Source organism: Silurus aristotelis (genome assembly GCF_946808225.1).
Source record: "Silurus aristotelis genome assembly, chromosome: 13".
NCBI classification, from domain to species: Eukaryota; Metazoa; Chordata; class Actinopteri; order Siluriformes; family Siluridae; genus Silurus; species Silurus aristotelis.
This window is the reverse complement of record NC_139586.1, coordinates 11,198,364-11,213,170: the sequence shown is the minus strand read 5'-3', so window position 1 is coordinate 11,213,170 and position 14,807 is coordinate 11,198,364. Positions and strand designations below refer to the sequence as shown.

Below are 14,807 nucleotides of genomic sequence, written 5' to 3'. Positions count from 1 at the left end.
GGGAGTATTTTGAGCAGCTGATGAGCGAGAATAATAAGAGAGAGAGAAGGTTGGAAGATGTGGAGTTAGTGAAGCAGGAAGTGGATTGGATTAGTAAGGAGGAAGTGAGAGCAGTGATTAAGAGAATGAAGAGTGGAAAGTCGGTTGGACCAGATGACCTACCTACCGGTAGAAGCATGGAGATGTTTAGGAGAGATGGCAGTGGAGTTTTTAACCAGATTGTTTAACAAGATTCTGGAAGGTGAGAGGATGCCTGTGGAATAGAGAAGGAGTGTGCTGGTACCGATCTTTAAGCATAAGGGAGATGTGCAGACCTGCAGGACCTACAGGGGAATTTATTTGATCAGTCACACCATGAATTATGGGAAAGAGTAGTGGAAGCCAGGCTGAGAGAAGAGGTACACATCTGTGGGCAACAGTATTTTTTCATGCTGAGGAAGAGCACTACAGACGCATTATTTGCTTTGAGAATGTTGATGGAGAAGTATAGAGAATGAAAGAAGGAATTGCATAGTTTATTTGTGGATTTAGAGAAAGTGTACGACAGGGTGCCAAGAGAGGAGTTGTGGTATTGTATGAGGAAGTCAGGTGTGTCAGAGAAGTATGTGAGGGTGGTGCAGGACATGTATGAGAACAGTGTGACAGCAGTGAAGTGTGCAGTAGGAACGACAGACTGGTTCAAGGTGAAGGTTGGACTGCATCAAGGATCGTCCCTGAGCCCTTTCCTGTTTGTAGTGGTGATGGACAGGTTGACGGACAAGGTCTGACAGGAGTCTCCCTGGACTATGATGTTTGTGGATGATATTGTGATTTGTGGTGAGAGTAGTGAGCAGGTTGAGAAGAGCCTGGAGAGGTGGAGGTATGTGCTGGAAAAAAGGGGAATGAAAGTCAGTAGGAGTAAGACAGAGTACATGTTCATAAATGAGCGGGAGGGCAGTGGAGTGGTGCGGTCACAGAGAGAAGAGGTGGAGAAGGTGGTGGAGTTTAGGTACCTGGGGTCAACAGTGCAAAGTAATGAAGAGTGTGTTAGGGAAGTAAAGAAAAAAGTGCAGGCAGGGTGGAGTGGGTGGAGAAGAGTGACAGGAGTGATTTGTGATAGAAGGGTATCTGCAAGAATAAAAGGGAAAGTTTATAGGACTGTGGTGAGACCTGCGATGTTGTATGGATTAGAGACAGTGGCATTGCATAAAAGGCAGGAAGCAGAGCTGGAGGTAGCAGAGCTGAAGATGTTAAGGGTTTTGTTGGGAGTGACGAGGATGGACAAGATTAGAAATTAGTTTATTAGAGCGACAGCGCATGTATGGCGTTTTGGTGACAAATTGAGGGATGCGAGATTGAGATGGTTTGGACATGTGCAGAGGAGAGACATGAGTTATGTTGGTAGGAGAATGCTGAGGATGGAGCCACCAGGAAGGAGGAAAAGAGGCCAAGTAGGAGGGTCTTGGATGTGGTGACTGAGGACATGCAGGTAGTTGGTGTGAAAGAGGCAGATGTAGAAGACAGGGTGGTATGGAGATGAATGATCCGCTGTGGCGACCCCTAATGGGAGCAGGCGAAATAATAATAATATGAAGAAGAGCCAGCTAGCTGGCCCAGAATAGCATCAGCATTTTTCCGTCCTCTGATTGGTTGGTCAGAGGGAATCTGTTAGTTACAGTTACAGTTGACTGGCAAAACTTGTGTGGCAAAACATCTCTCTGCACACATGAATACATCTAAGTTAGACTATTTTATGCCTAAGTAGAAAGAGAAATTGATTTGGTCACGGACATATTTAAAAATAAATTTTAAAGAAAAGCTAGACATCGAGAGAAGAGTTTGGCCAACCAGCTAGCTAGCTAGTCTCAGCCCAGGAAAGGGTTTGTTCTCCACTTCTAGACCAGTGAATATGAGCGGTAGCACTGGATTACAGCCTCTGAGGAGCGGTGCAAATTATGAGTCGGCATCTCTGGTAAATAGGTTGTATTTTATTTACATTTTTATGTGTTTGTCATGTTATTAGACAAATATTGACTCTGAACTGCTCGAGATGATGTAGGTGGCACAGATGCACACACACACACACACACACACACACACACACACACACACACACACACACACACACACACACACACACACACACACACGGCATACAAAATAAAAAAATTCACTAAGATGACCAGAAAAAATTTCAATATACAAAACTATATAATTAATAATGCAATATTATCCAATAAATGTCGTTTCTTTACTTTTTATAATTTTTTTTTTCACAAAAGATTTACAAAATAATTTTAACATGAATTGGTTTCACTCTTCAATCTGCCCTGTGACCCGTGAAGCTGATGAGGAAATGTTTATGCTCTGGTTGATAAACTGATGTCTAAAATTGAGGAGGAAAAGCAATAAAATTGGTAACGAGCTCTAACGCAGTGCAACAAGAACCAAACGCAATTACACAAATATGAATCCACTCTGAAAGGTCATGCATCCTTTAGATCCATCCACCAGTGGAGGCACAGAAGCGCTGCCAACTCAAATATTATTGCAGCAAATGAGAAACTGGAACTTTTTGACAGACACGACACATCTACTGCGGTTTATGAGAGAGAGAGAGAGAGAGAGAGCAAGAGAGAGAGTGAAGAAAGATCAGAAATGTCACACTTTCTTCACTAAACCTCAGCTACTACTGTAATAAACAGGAACATGGTGGACCATAATAGAGTCTAAAGCTTCAGCATCATTTTGAACTTTTCCTTTTCCTTCAGTAAACAGTACAAACAGGAAATGTTTCCAGAACATTCAGTGTCTGTTTTTAAAGTTTCTGATTAATTATGTGAAATGAGGCAGAACTGAACGAGACACTAAAAACACCAGAAAATGAAACACAGAGCTGAAAAAAAAATCTGAAAATGTGGATAGAAAAGAGAAGAGGTAGAAGAAGAAGATTTAAGAAGCAATATTTTTTTTGAAAAATAGGAAGTAAAACAAAATTGAAAGAAATATTAAATATGAAATAAAAATAAAGTGTAGAATAGAGAGAGGGGGAGACACGGTGATGGTTTATGGTGTGTTTGGAGTAAAATAAAGATGTATAATGTGTATGGTGTGTTTGGTATAGAAAAAAGAAAGACACCGTAACAGTGTATAGTGTGTTTGGTATGAGAGAGAGAAAAACACAGTGATTGTGTATTTGGTATAGTAGAGAGAGAGAAATGCAGTGACTGTGTATGTGGTATAGCAGATAGAGAAAAACGCAGTGATGGTGTATTTGGTATAGCAGATAGAGAAAAATGCAGTGATGGTGTATTTGGTATAGTAGAAAGAGAGAAATGCAGTGATGGTGTATTTGGTATAGCAGATAGAGAAAAATGCAGTGATGGTGTATTTGGTATATTAGAGAGAGAAAAATGCAGTGATGGTGTGTTTGGTATAGGAAAGAGAGAGAAAGACGCAGTTATAAAGAATGGTGTGTCTGGTAAAGGAGAGAGAGAAAAACACAGTGATGGTGTATTTGGTATAGTAGAGAGAGAGAAATCCAGTGACGGTGTATGTGGTATAGCAGATAGAGAAAAACGCAGTGATTGTGTATTTGGTATAGTAGAGAGAGAGAAATGCAGTGATGGTGTATTTGGTATAGCAGATAGAGAAAAATGCAGTGATGGTGCATTTGGTATAGTAGAAAGAGAGAAATGCAGTGATGGTGTATTTGGTATAGCAGATAGAGAAAAATGCAGTGATGGTGTATTTGGTATAGCAGATAGAAAAAAATGCAGTGATGGTGTATTTGGTATAGTAGAGAGAGAGAAATCCAGTGACGGTGTATGTGGTATAGCAGATAGAGAAAAACGCAGTGATTGTGTATTTGGTATAGTAGAGAGAGAGAAATGCAGTGATGGTGTATTTGGTATAGCAGATAGAGAAAAATGCAGTGATGGTGTATTTGGTATAGTAGAAAGAGAGAAATGCAGTGATGGTGTATTTGGTATAGCAGATAGAGAAAAATGCAGTGATGGTGTATTTGGTATAGCAGATAGAGAAAAATGCAGTGATGGTGTATTTGGTATATTAGAGAGAGAAAAATGCAGTGATGGTGTGTTTGGTATAGGAAAGAGAGAGAAAGACGCAGTTATAAAGAATGGTGTGTCTGGTAAAGGAGAGAGAGAAAGACACAGTGATGTTGTATGGTGTGTTTGGTATTAGAGAGGGGAAAAACTCAGTGATAATGTGGTGTGTTTGGTATAGGAGAGAGAGAGAGAGAGAGAGAGAGAGAGAGAGAGAGAGAGAGAGAGAGACGCATTGATGGTGTGGTGTGTTTGGTACAAGAGAGTGAAAGACACAGTGATGGTGTATGTTGTGTTTCGTGTAGGAGAGAGAGAAAGATGCAGTGATGGTGTAATGTGTGTTTGGTATAGGGGAATAAGACACAGTGCTGGTTTTTCTAGTTAACGCCCTTCTTTTGTAAACTGTGTGTCTTCTTTTCATCATGGTGTTCAGAACCAGAGACAGACACAGAGAAGCAGACGAGATCAGCCCACTCTTGACAACAATTAGAGAGTGCAGCTCAGGCCATGATGGACAGCGAGTGCTCAGTGTGGTCGTGTCAGAGGGGCTTGTGATGATCTGATCTCCTTTACTTCAATAAAAAAAAGTCTCTCTGTTACACTGCAGGGAAATTTACTCCAGCGATGTGACAGAACTTGAAGATACGACTTCACAAAATATTCATATGTGCACACGAGGAGCATCAGTTTATAGACGAGTGACTTTATGAGAGTGGAGATGAGAATATGGATCATGAATGTCATCTTGATGTTATTGTTGTTGTTTTTTCTTCATATGTGGCATAATGACCATCATAATCTTTCACACAACACAAAAATCTCTCTCCCACACTCTCTCACTTTTACTGTCTGTTTCTCTTTTTATCTCACTCATTGTTTCTCGCTCTCTCTCAAATTCTGTCTTTCTATCTGTCTGTCTTTCTTTCTAGCCTCCTGTTTCTTTTTCTCTCACTTAATTTCTGTCTATCTGTCTTTCTCTCATGTTCTGTTGTCTCTGTCACTTCTTCTCTCAGCTTCTGTTCCATCTTCTCCTTCTCTCTCTATCTCTCTCTCTCTCTCTCTCTCTCTCTCTCTCTCTCTCTCTCTCTCTCTTTCTCTCTCTCCCTCTCTCTCTCTCTCGTTTGCATACACAAGCAAAATCCTATTAATCCTTTACAAGTACCTGTGAGTTAAACACGGGAACAGTAGAGACACGTGTTCTAATGACCTGTGCACTTTAACACGTCCCCCCCTTCTACGTGGAAGAATGCAATGATTTCAGCATCTAATCTTCCTGACGCAGTGCTAATAGATCATCAGACAGATTGATGCGAAGAGAAAGACGAAATGTGCCGCGCCTCTACTGCATCGGATTATTCCATCAATATTTGTGTTAGTTATTTGACTGCATTGTGCTTCAGACTTATTATTTATTATTTTATTATTATGCTGCATATGTATTTACATTAATATATTGCACAAACATATCTTACCATATCTTATATTAGGATTTCAAAATATTAAAAGAAATATATATAGACAGCATTAATAAACTATATGGACAAAAGTATTGGGACACCTGACTTCTAGCCATATATGGTTCTTCCCCAAATTTTACCCACAAATCTTTGGATGTGGTAGTCTACATGGGTTGGAGTGAAAGATTTTGAGTGGCCTGCTATAGAGATCTGACCTCAACCCTATTGAACACCTGTGGGATTAACTGAACGCAGACTGCACCCCAGGCCTCCTCACCGTACATCAGTACCTGACTTTACTAAAACCCGTGTGGCTGAATAAGAACAAATCTCCATAAGCACAGTCCAAAATCTAGTGGAACATTGTCCCAGAAGAGTGGAGGTTATCATAACAGCAAATGGGGACGATATGTGGAACAGGATGTTTATAAAGGACCTTCAAGTCTTATGGTCAAGTGTCCATATAGTCAGTGTGGTGTCATTTTAGTAAATTTTCTGATGATTTCTTGTCACAGAGTATGGAATCGCAATAAACTGAATTCTGTATCAGACTGAGTATTTCTGTGTATCAGGTTATATAACAAAGATCCTCTAATAATATACCAGCAATTAAACAAAACTGGTGCTCACGTCCCAAATCAGAAATCAGCTGGTGCAAAAAAAATGCCTGCTTATTGATGTAAACATGACTGAGACATTCCTGATCACCTGATCATCATCTTTTCTCTGCTTGTGTTCTGTATCATGAATGTTCAGCTTGGATACATTCAATAGGCAACAAAATTTGAAATTCGTTTTGTATTAATATATTAATTAGGGCTGTTAACGCAAATTAATTTTAACGGCTCTAATTTCTCTCAACACACAATTAATGAAGCGCTCATTTCTGTTTGAGAAATTTGTATTTTAATAAAAAATTATAAATAATTAAAAAATAAGTAAATAAATAAATAAACATAAAAGAGGTGAAATTAAAACCTTCAGCACAACATATGTTTATTCATGATGCCCTTTATTTACTCAGATATAAAAAAATAATAACCTCTACCAAAATTAAAAAAAAATAATAATAATTTAATCACTAAACATTTGTTTTTTATTGATGTGCCAAGTCTCAAATCAAGCACCAAAATCCACCCTGATGCACAAATCCGGCAATTAACACTCTAACTTAAATTACTCCGTTTTTTTCTGATCGAACAGATAAGAGCAATACATCATTAGAATCTGTAAAAGGCCTACTTTTATTTGTATACACTCATAATAACAACAAAAAACTGTTTTGTTAAATAAAAAAACCCATACAGGGTGCGTTATCAACCCGAATCTCAGTGAATTCTTGCCTCACAGACATAAATATTATATGAATAGAAAGCTTAAAATGTCTATTTATTTATATGTCTGTCTTTTAATTAAACTAATAAAAAAAACAAATATTCCTAAATATATAATCTGTAATAAATGGCTACTTTTTACTTTAGGACATGTCAAAGCCCATACGTCTTTACTTTAACTTGAGTAAAAAAATATAGTCAGTACTTCAACTTTTACCGGAGTATTTTAAAACATGAGTAGCTGTACTTCTACTTAAGTGAAGGATGTGTACACACACATACACACACACACAAAACACGAGGCTGATTATAAATTTGTTCTCGCCAGTCGATTGCAGGTGAAGCAACAGCTTGAGGAGCTAAAACAAATCTCGGCAATAATTGAAATGTAGCATGAAATTACCCCTGTAAATAACCAGCAGCCATTACACCAACACATTCTTTCTCATTTCCAATAACAGCAACCTGGATCTGCGTACACACACACACACACACACACACACACACACACACACACACACACACACACACACACAGAGTGTAGGTGGGAGAAACCTTTAGAGAATTACACAATTGCACATTTATCCTCAAAATTAAAAATGGTGATTGATCCGTGGAATATTAACGGTCAGCCCCGTTTTTTCATTAATTTGTGAAGGCCAGTGTGTAAGGAGAAAAGAAAGGAAGGCAGAAAGGAAGAAAGAAAAAAATAGAGGAGAGGGGGAAATAGGGAGGCCTCTGTATTTAATGTGGCTGGTGTATACTGAATAACCCCTGCGAGAAATGTAAATACTCCACTCCAATAACACGACAGCTCACTAATCATATTTACAAACTATATTAAATCTGTCCATTGTGTTCGCCCGGCGCTAAGAAGCGGCTCGGCGTTGTAATTGTCATTGTAAGCAACGCCGGCGTGTGCAAGGAGAGAATTTAACTGCAGTGATATAAGGTGACTGCTAGGCTTATTATTACTTTATTATTACCCGCTATATGTTTATTAAAACAATTTGTCATGCAGAACAGGACTGGGGGAATGGAAACATTAAATCCCGGAACGTACTCCGGCCACAGAAATGAGTTACAATAAAACGAATGTCGGTAAGGCCTGACACGCCGCCGCGCAGCGTAATAACCCTCCGCCTCCTTTCATTTGCTGATCATTTCCTGTCAAGGCCCAAGCCATTAAACATACATGTTGAGGATTATTGAAACAGGCCGACAAAAGCCATCAAACATGCAGAGAGGAGGGCAGATGGAGAGAAGCCGCAGGGACGAGGTGTTGGTTAAAACATGCAAAAATATAAAGATTTCTGATTCAAGTCTGTGTCCTGGTGTTGACACAAATCTAAAGTAACATTAGGTTTACGCCATTATACAAACTGAATACGCACTATTTATAACAGTGCATTTAATCCACAGAAGTCTATTAAAGCTTTTTATCTTTGCTAAACTGTAGAGTTCATAAGGCTACAAATCTCATTAATAAGAATTGAACTAAAATGTGGTGGTAAAAATGCTGCAATTTACATAAACATAAACTAAACTGTGGTGTACATAAAGCTACATATTTGTTCATAATACTATTTTCAACCAAATAAGCCTCTGAATCCTTATAATGCTACATATAATCTAAACTGCATCGTTTACAAGACTAAACATCCCATACAAAAAAAATTAAATGAGGTATTTATAAGGCTACATTCTTCTTAATTACGTACCAACCAGCAGTGTTAATAAGGCTTCATGTGACCTACATACACAGTAAAATAAACAGCAGTGTTTGCATGCCTATGCAGTATATCCCCTTTATAAATGCTAAACTGCGGTGTTACACAACTGATAACACAATTGGTTCTGTAATACAAACACCACATAAACACAGGACAGAAATAATAAACCAAGGTGTCTTAAGGGAACATTTATAAAGGCTTATTATAACAGGGTGTCATAAAGACAGGACTTTTAAATGAAAAAAAAAAATGTTGTTGATTCTCTCTCTCTCTCTCTCTCTCTCTCTCTCTCTCTCTCTCTCTCTCTCTCTCTCTCTCTCTCTCTCTCTCTCTCTCTCTCTCTTTCCCTCTCTTTCTCTCTCGCTCCCTCTGATTAATTCCCTGATTACACAGTAGATCAAATAAACACACGCTCCCAGCATAATGCTGTAATAATTAAAAATTAAGCAAGGGTATTTGCTCTTTGTCTCTCTCTCTCTCTCTCTCTCTCTCTCTCTCTCTCTCTCTCTCTCTCTCTCTCTCTCTCTCTCTCTCTCTAAAGTCTGCTGGCTAATCAGAAGTTTACTTTTGTCTTCATAATGCTTCACTTTCTTTTATAATATCCTTTATACTAAAAAAAGATGCTAATGAACTAATGTCATATATAAAAACACCTAACAATTAGAAAGAATCCATTTCAGTGAGTCAGGTCAGCAGGAAATGCCCCTCTCTCTCTTTCTGTCTCCCTCCCTAAATTCTGCGTCGTCCTCCTTCACCCCGGTGCGTTCCCCCCTCGCAGTTCAAAGCCTCTTAGTGCCATATTAATACAGCTAATTACCATGTCAATCACCAGTAATGCTTATTAATTACCCCGCTGGAAAAAAGGCCCATTTCAAACAGCGAGTAGTTTCCCTTAAAAGCGTGCTAAAAGAGGCGGAGTGGGAGCGAGCCATGTTTCGGTGCACTTATGGCATTAGTCAATCTGCTGTCCAGATGTCTTACACAGGTGACAGCTGCAATCGCGTAACAAGCAAATTAATCACAGGGCTTTTGTGACGCTTCCTATTTGGGGAACTCATTTTGCTTCATAAAAGCCTTCATTTTTTATGAAAAAATGACAAATTACAGCCACCTCCTGAAAGGGAAAGACCTTAGTGCTCTCTTTCTCTCTCTCTCTCTCTCTCTCTCTCTCTCTCTCTCTCTCTCTCTCTCTCTCTCTCTCTCTCTCTCTCTCTCTCTTTGTGTGTGTGACTGGGTTTTATCCAGGTTTGGGTCTTTGAGACCATGCTCCTGCATCTTACAGTGAGGGGGATTAACTGGGGATAAACCACACCCCTTTCCCAGAAACAGTTCATTCAGTGACCCTCAAACCATCAAAGATTTCTTCAGCAGCTAATTATAAACATTGTCCAACTTTTCAGTTTCATATAAGTACCATAATATTGTATTATTATTTAACACATGGAAGAATTTTGGTTCTTTTCACCAAAAGAATATATCAGAGTTGGGTTACATTTACAGCATTTGGCAGAGGCCTTCATCCAGAGCAACTTTACGATTCAAGATTCTATTTGTCACAAACATAGTGTGCAGTGTATATACAGGATACAGCTTGCAGTAAAATGTAAAGTTATCTCTGTTATACAGCTGAGCAATTAAGGGTTAAGGGCCTATCTCAAGGGCCCAGCAGTGGCAGCATAGTAGTGCTAGGATTTGAAGCCATGATCTTCTGTTTAGAAATCCAAAGTCTTCTTTGTGATGCTTCCCTGGCATTCCAACAACACTCCCATAGGATTCCAACCCCCCATTATTCATGTAATATTTGCTTAATATTCCATTGTTGCTCTCATAACACCCCCTTAACATTCCCTGATGTACCGCTGATATTCCCCTGATGTTCTTTTAATGGTCCCCTTGATGTTTCCCAAATGCCCCTATTAAATATCCCTAACGTTCTCTTAACATTACTGAAAGATTTTCATTGGGAGTGGGCTGGATTAGAAATAAGTTTATTCGAGGGACAGTGCATGTTGGATGTTTTGGAGGTGAGGGAGGCTAGATTGAGATGGTTTGGTCATGTGCAGAGGAAAGATATGAGATATAGTAGTAGAATGCTATGGAGCCGCCAAGAAGGAGGAAAAGAGGAAGGCCAAAAAGGAGGTCAGTGGATTTGGTGAGGGAAAACATGCTGGTAGTTGGTTTGAAAGAGCCAGATGTAGAGGACAGAGTAGTTTGGAGACGGATGATCCTCTGTGGTGACCCCTAATGGGAGCAGCCGAAAGAAGTAGAAGAAGTTCTCTTAACATTCCTGTGACATTCCTTTGTTGTTAACATTCCCTTGACATTTCCCTGATGTTCCCTCGACATTTCTCCAGCATTATGCTAATGTTCCCCTGATGTTTCTTTGACGGTTCCCTGTAATTCTTATATAATTCTCCTGATGCTCCCCTGATGTTCCCATAGCATTTCACAAAATTTCCCCTGATGTTCCTTTGATGTTTCCCTTACCTTATGTTTTACCAATGTTCCCCCACCATTTCCCTAACCTTCCCCTGATGCTTCCCTGCTATTTCCCCTGATATTCCTATAACATTACCCTGATTTTTCTGTGCTGTTCCCCTGATCCCACTTTGGGAACCACTGTTTAAATCACTGGCACAGCACTTGTTCAAATACTGTGACAGAATAAAAGCCCACAAGCAATTCCTGCAATTCCACAGATTGGAATGTGAAACTCTAAATTCCCATCTGACCCTCAGTGAGCACAGAGAGAGAGAGCGATGGAATGAAGCTTTTAAAAAAATAGAAAGGCTTCATTTTTAGAAACCTGAATAAAACTGCTTAAAATCGAGCTGTGCATTTTCTTCTCATGATTTAAGCCTGAAAATAAAAGGAAGAAAGTGCAAGACTAAAAGTTTTTTGTCTTAAAAAAAAACCCAAACTGCTCCTTAATAGAAAAGTAGGAGCTTCAATGAGCAGAAATGGGGATGACATAATGGTTTTTTTTGTATTTCAAAAAGGAAAATTTGGCCAATTGAAAATGAACAATGACAAAAGAAGCAGCAAAGCAGAAAAAAAGAAAGAGGAAAAAAAAACTTTGGGATTTAGCCAGAGAAATGTTGAAAAGTTAATCATACAAGAAGTAGGAGATAAGCACCCGAATAACGTCTGACACGAAACTTCAATTATCGTCGTTACAATACAAGAAGAAAAGATTTTTTTTCATTCCAAGGCGAAGTGTGTTCTTAAAGAGGATTACAGTACTTCACAAGAGAGCGAATCTTCTCTGTTTATTCCTTTTCATTTAAATGAAAGACGCTCTGAGGTGACAGATGTCAAAATTGGTTTATTACTTAAGCATAATTATTGCTTCTTCTCGCTCGTTGCTTTGTGCTTCACATCCCATTCTTTTCACTAAACTCCCTTCATTGTGTGAAATGGAGATTCTCAGGCAACACTATACATGAGGACACTTTTGCACAATAACACTCATACAATATGGGGAAAAAATGCAATACTTTCTAAGGCATGTGTGCTTTGAGTCAAAATCACTCACCTTGTCTTCTTTCCTCTCATTGTACCTTGTGGCTCTCCAGTAAACATTTCAATCACAGCTATAGATTTTGTTTAATTTTCTATGTAATTAACGTCACGGAGAAAAGGCTGCACTCTGACTTTTTTTGAACTACCATGCGGTTACGGACGACAAACTTGAATGATGAGCTCATTTTGTTGATCACATGGTCATCCGGTTGTCAAGAGGATTGCTGGGATTTTAACGATCTGAGAAGATGGAAGTCATGGCTATCTCTCATGTGAGCTTCAGACATATGGTTATCACCTATGCACATTCTTTCACTTTGATTATTCTTGTGTCTGCTTTATATGTTTAACAGTTTACTCAGTCATTGAAAGGTTAGTAATGTGAGACTGTCAGGTAAGTCATTTATGTAAGCTTGTTTTCTGATGTTCTCATGTGCATAGCCTGAAAAAGCCAATCATACAGCAACAAAGATTCTGAAAAGTTTTGCCAGAAAACTGTACCAGAGGAATACTGTACATAACTACTGAATTAGTATCTACATGCCAAAATCATTTGACCAACAGCAGCTTTCTGATTACATGATGTTGACAAACATTTATTTAAACTAGAGATGCCCAAACATTTAACTATATAGAGCCAAAAAAAATCTAACTTGATTGAAGGCCAAACATTTATGTTGCATTATAACAAACATTATATTAAAATTTAAATTTCCATGGTTACTCTCATCTATGATTTCATAGCAATAATTTATATTAGCTAGCTAGCTAGATATACACAAAACACATAAAAGTGCGGACCAGTAAACCTTCTGTATATGTTGTACAGTACAATGTGCAAATTGAACCATAAACAAGAGTGTATTTATAAAAAATGTTGTGCAAAAACAGCAAGACCAGCAATCAAAGGTGTGCAAAATTGTACGTAAACAGTATAATATAATTAGAATATTATATGGGTGGTGCTGAGGACATGGTTGTGCATGAATTAAAATGAGTATTGAGTTCAGGTTGTAACAGTTCAGTAACACACAGCTGAGTGAGTGTATGTGTGAGTTTTCTACAGTTCAGTTCTGTGTATTGAGGAGCCCGGTGGCTTGAGGGGAAAAAAACTGTTGCACAGTCTTTGGAACCTCTTTCCTGATGGTAGGAGAGTGAAGAGTAAGTAAAGTTTTTTTTGTTTGTTTTTGTCAATGTTCAGAGACCGGTTCAGGTTTTGACTCATCATTCTTGCTGATGAGACCCACCACTGTCGTGTCAATGGCGAAGTTGATGATGTGGTTCGAGCTGTGCATTGCTACACAGTCGTGAGTCAGCAAAGTGAGCAGCAGTGGGCTGAGCACACAGCTCTTCAATAAATATAATAATATAATAAATAAATATTCTATCTACAGCATATGAATCCTTCGCCCTGCCCGTGGCATATCTCTAGAGTGTTAGACTCTCACTCTGACGACCCAGGTTCGAGCCCCAGTCATAACAGACTGAATGGGGTCCAGTAAGTGTGGTAGCTGGGTCTTCATGACGAGCCTCTCGAAGCACTTAATTATGATGGGATGATAGTCATTGAGGCAGGAGACTGTAGAATTCTTTGGCAGGGACGATGATCGTTGTCTTGAGGCACTCAGTAAAAGCAGTGCTGCTCAGAGATACGTTGAAGCTGTTCTGTACATTCCCTGAGCACTTTACTAGAAATGTTGTCTGGTCCATGAGACTTCTGTGGGTTAACTCTGAATATAGCTTTTTCCTTACTTTAGCCATGGATAGACAAAGCACCTGGCTCCTGAACAGAACCAGTCACGTATCAGACTAAGTGTTTGGATTGAATGAGCGAAGTAAATCTGCACACAGATGGACACAGACGGACACGGTGCCACTCGTCACCCTCAGGCCAGAGGACTAATTAAGTTTTCAAAGCATTTTTATTTATCATAGACAAACTGTCACACAATCTCAGCAGTGTGTCGCCTCTGGAGAAAAAAAACAACAACTAATTATTGGGTTCAATTAAGTTTCACTTCTCCTACCATACTCAACTGAAACACACACGCACACAACACAATGTACACCGTTGCAGTTGCGTAGATTGAATAATTAGAAACTGTGTCTTTTTAATAAAATTTGTTAAGTTATTCGGGTCTGCATTTTCAACTATTAACTGATGAATTAGTCTAAACAAGAAACCATCAGAGAACATTAATTTTTGAAGTGAGGTTGGATCGCTGAGTAAAACCACATTATCTCTCCATTTTATTCTACAGTCATCATTGGGATTGTGTTTATGTGCAATGGAAAAGAAGTTCAAAAAAGAGTCTACTAAATGGATGGATTTGGAAACGCTGTTTTCGTGTTGTAGTGTGGACTGAAATACTGAAGTGTTCAAGAATGATGACTTATTTCATGACGCAAGTCAAGTAATGCAATCGCGTGACCTATTCAACTCTGCCCAATTTAAAAGCTCCTATTACAAGTTCTTGATTTTAACAGTGGCAGGCCTAAATCAATTCAGCTCTTAATGCCAGCATTATGATGCCAGGGCTATAAAAATCATTTAATTATACAGAAATACAGTAAAGACAGGTGATGAATGCCATTGCTGAAGCAAAAAAACCCCAAAAAACAATTATTTCTTTGAGGGTCAGAATTCTAGCTGATAGACAGGTGTTCAAATACTTATTTGCAGCTGTATCATACAAATAAATAGTTTAAAAATCA

At 38.8% G+C, this 14,807-nt stretch overlaps 1 protein-coding gene and 1 long non-coding RNA gene across 3 annotated transcripts in view; both read left to right on the top strand.

Annotated features, from left to right (window-relative positions):
* The window catches only part of lmo1 (LIM domain only 1), a 128,681-nt gene that overhangs the window by 48,230 nt on the left and 65,644 nt on the right, over positions 1 to 14,807 (top strand). The gene's annotated exons all lie outside the window — the stretch shown is intronic.
* Positions 425 to 14,807, top strand: part of LOC310735674 — a 171,327-nt gene continuing 156,944 nt past the window's right edge. For both annotated transcript variants that reach the window (XR_014536344.1, XR_014536345.1), the window contains exon 1: positions 425 to 521. This is a non-coding gene — a long non-coding RNA (uncharacterized lncRNA). The remainder of the gene's footprint in view (positions 522 to 14,807) is intronic.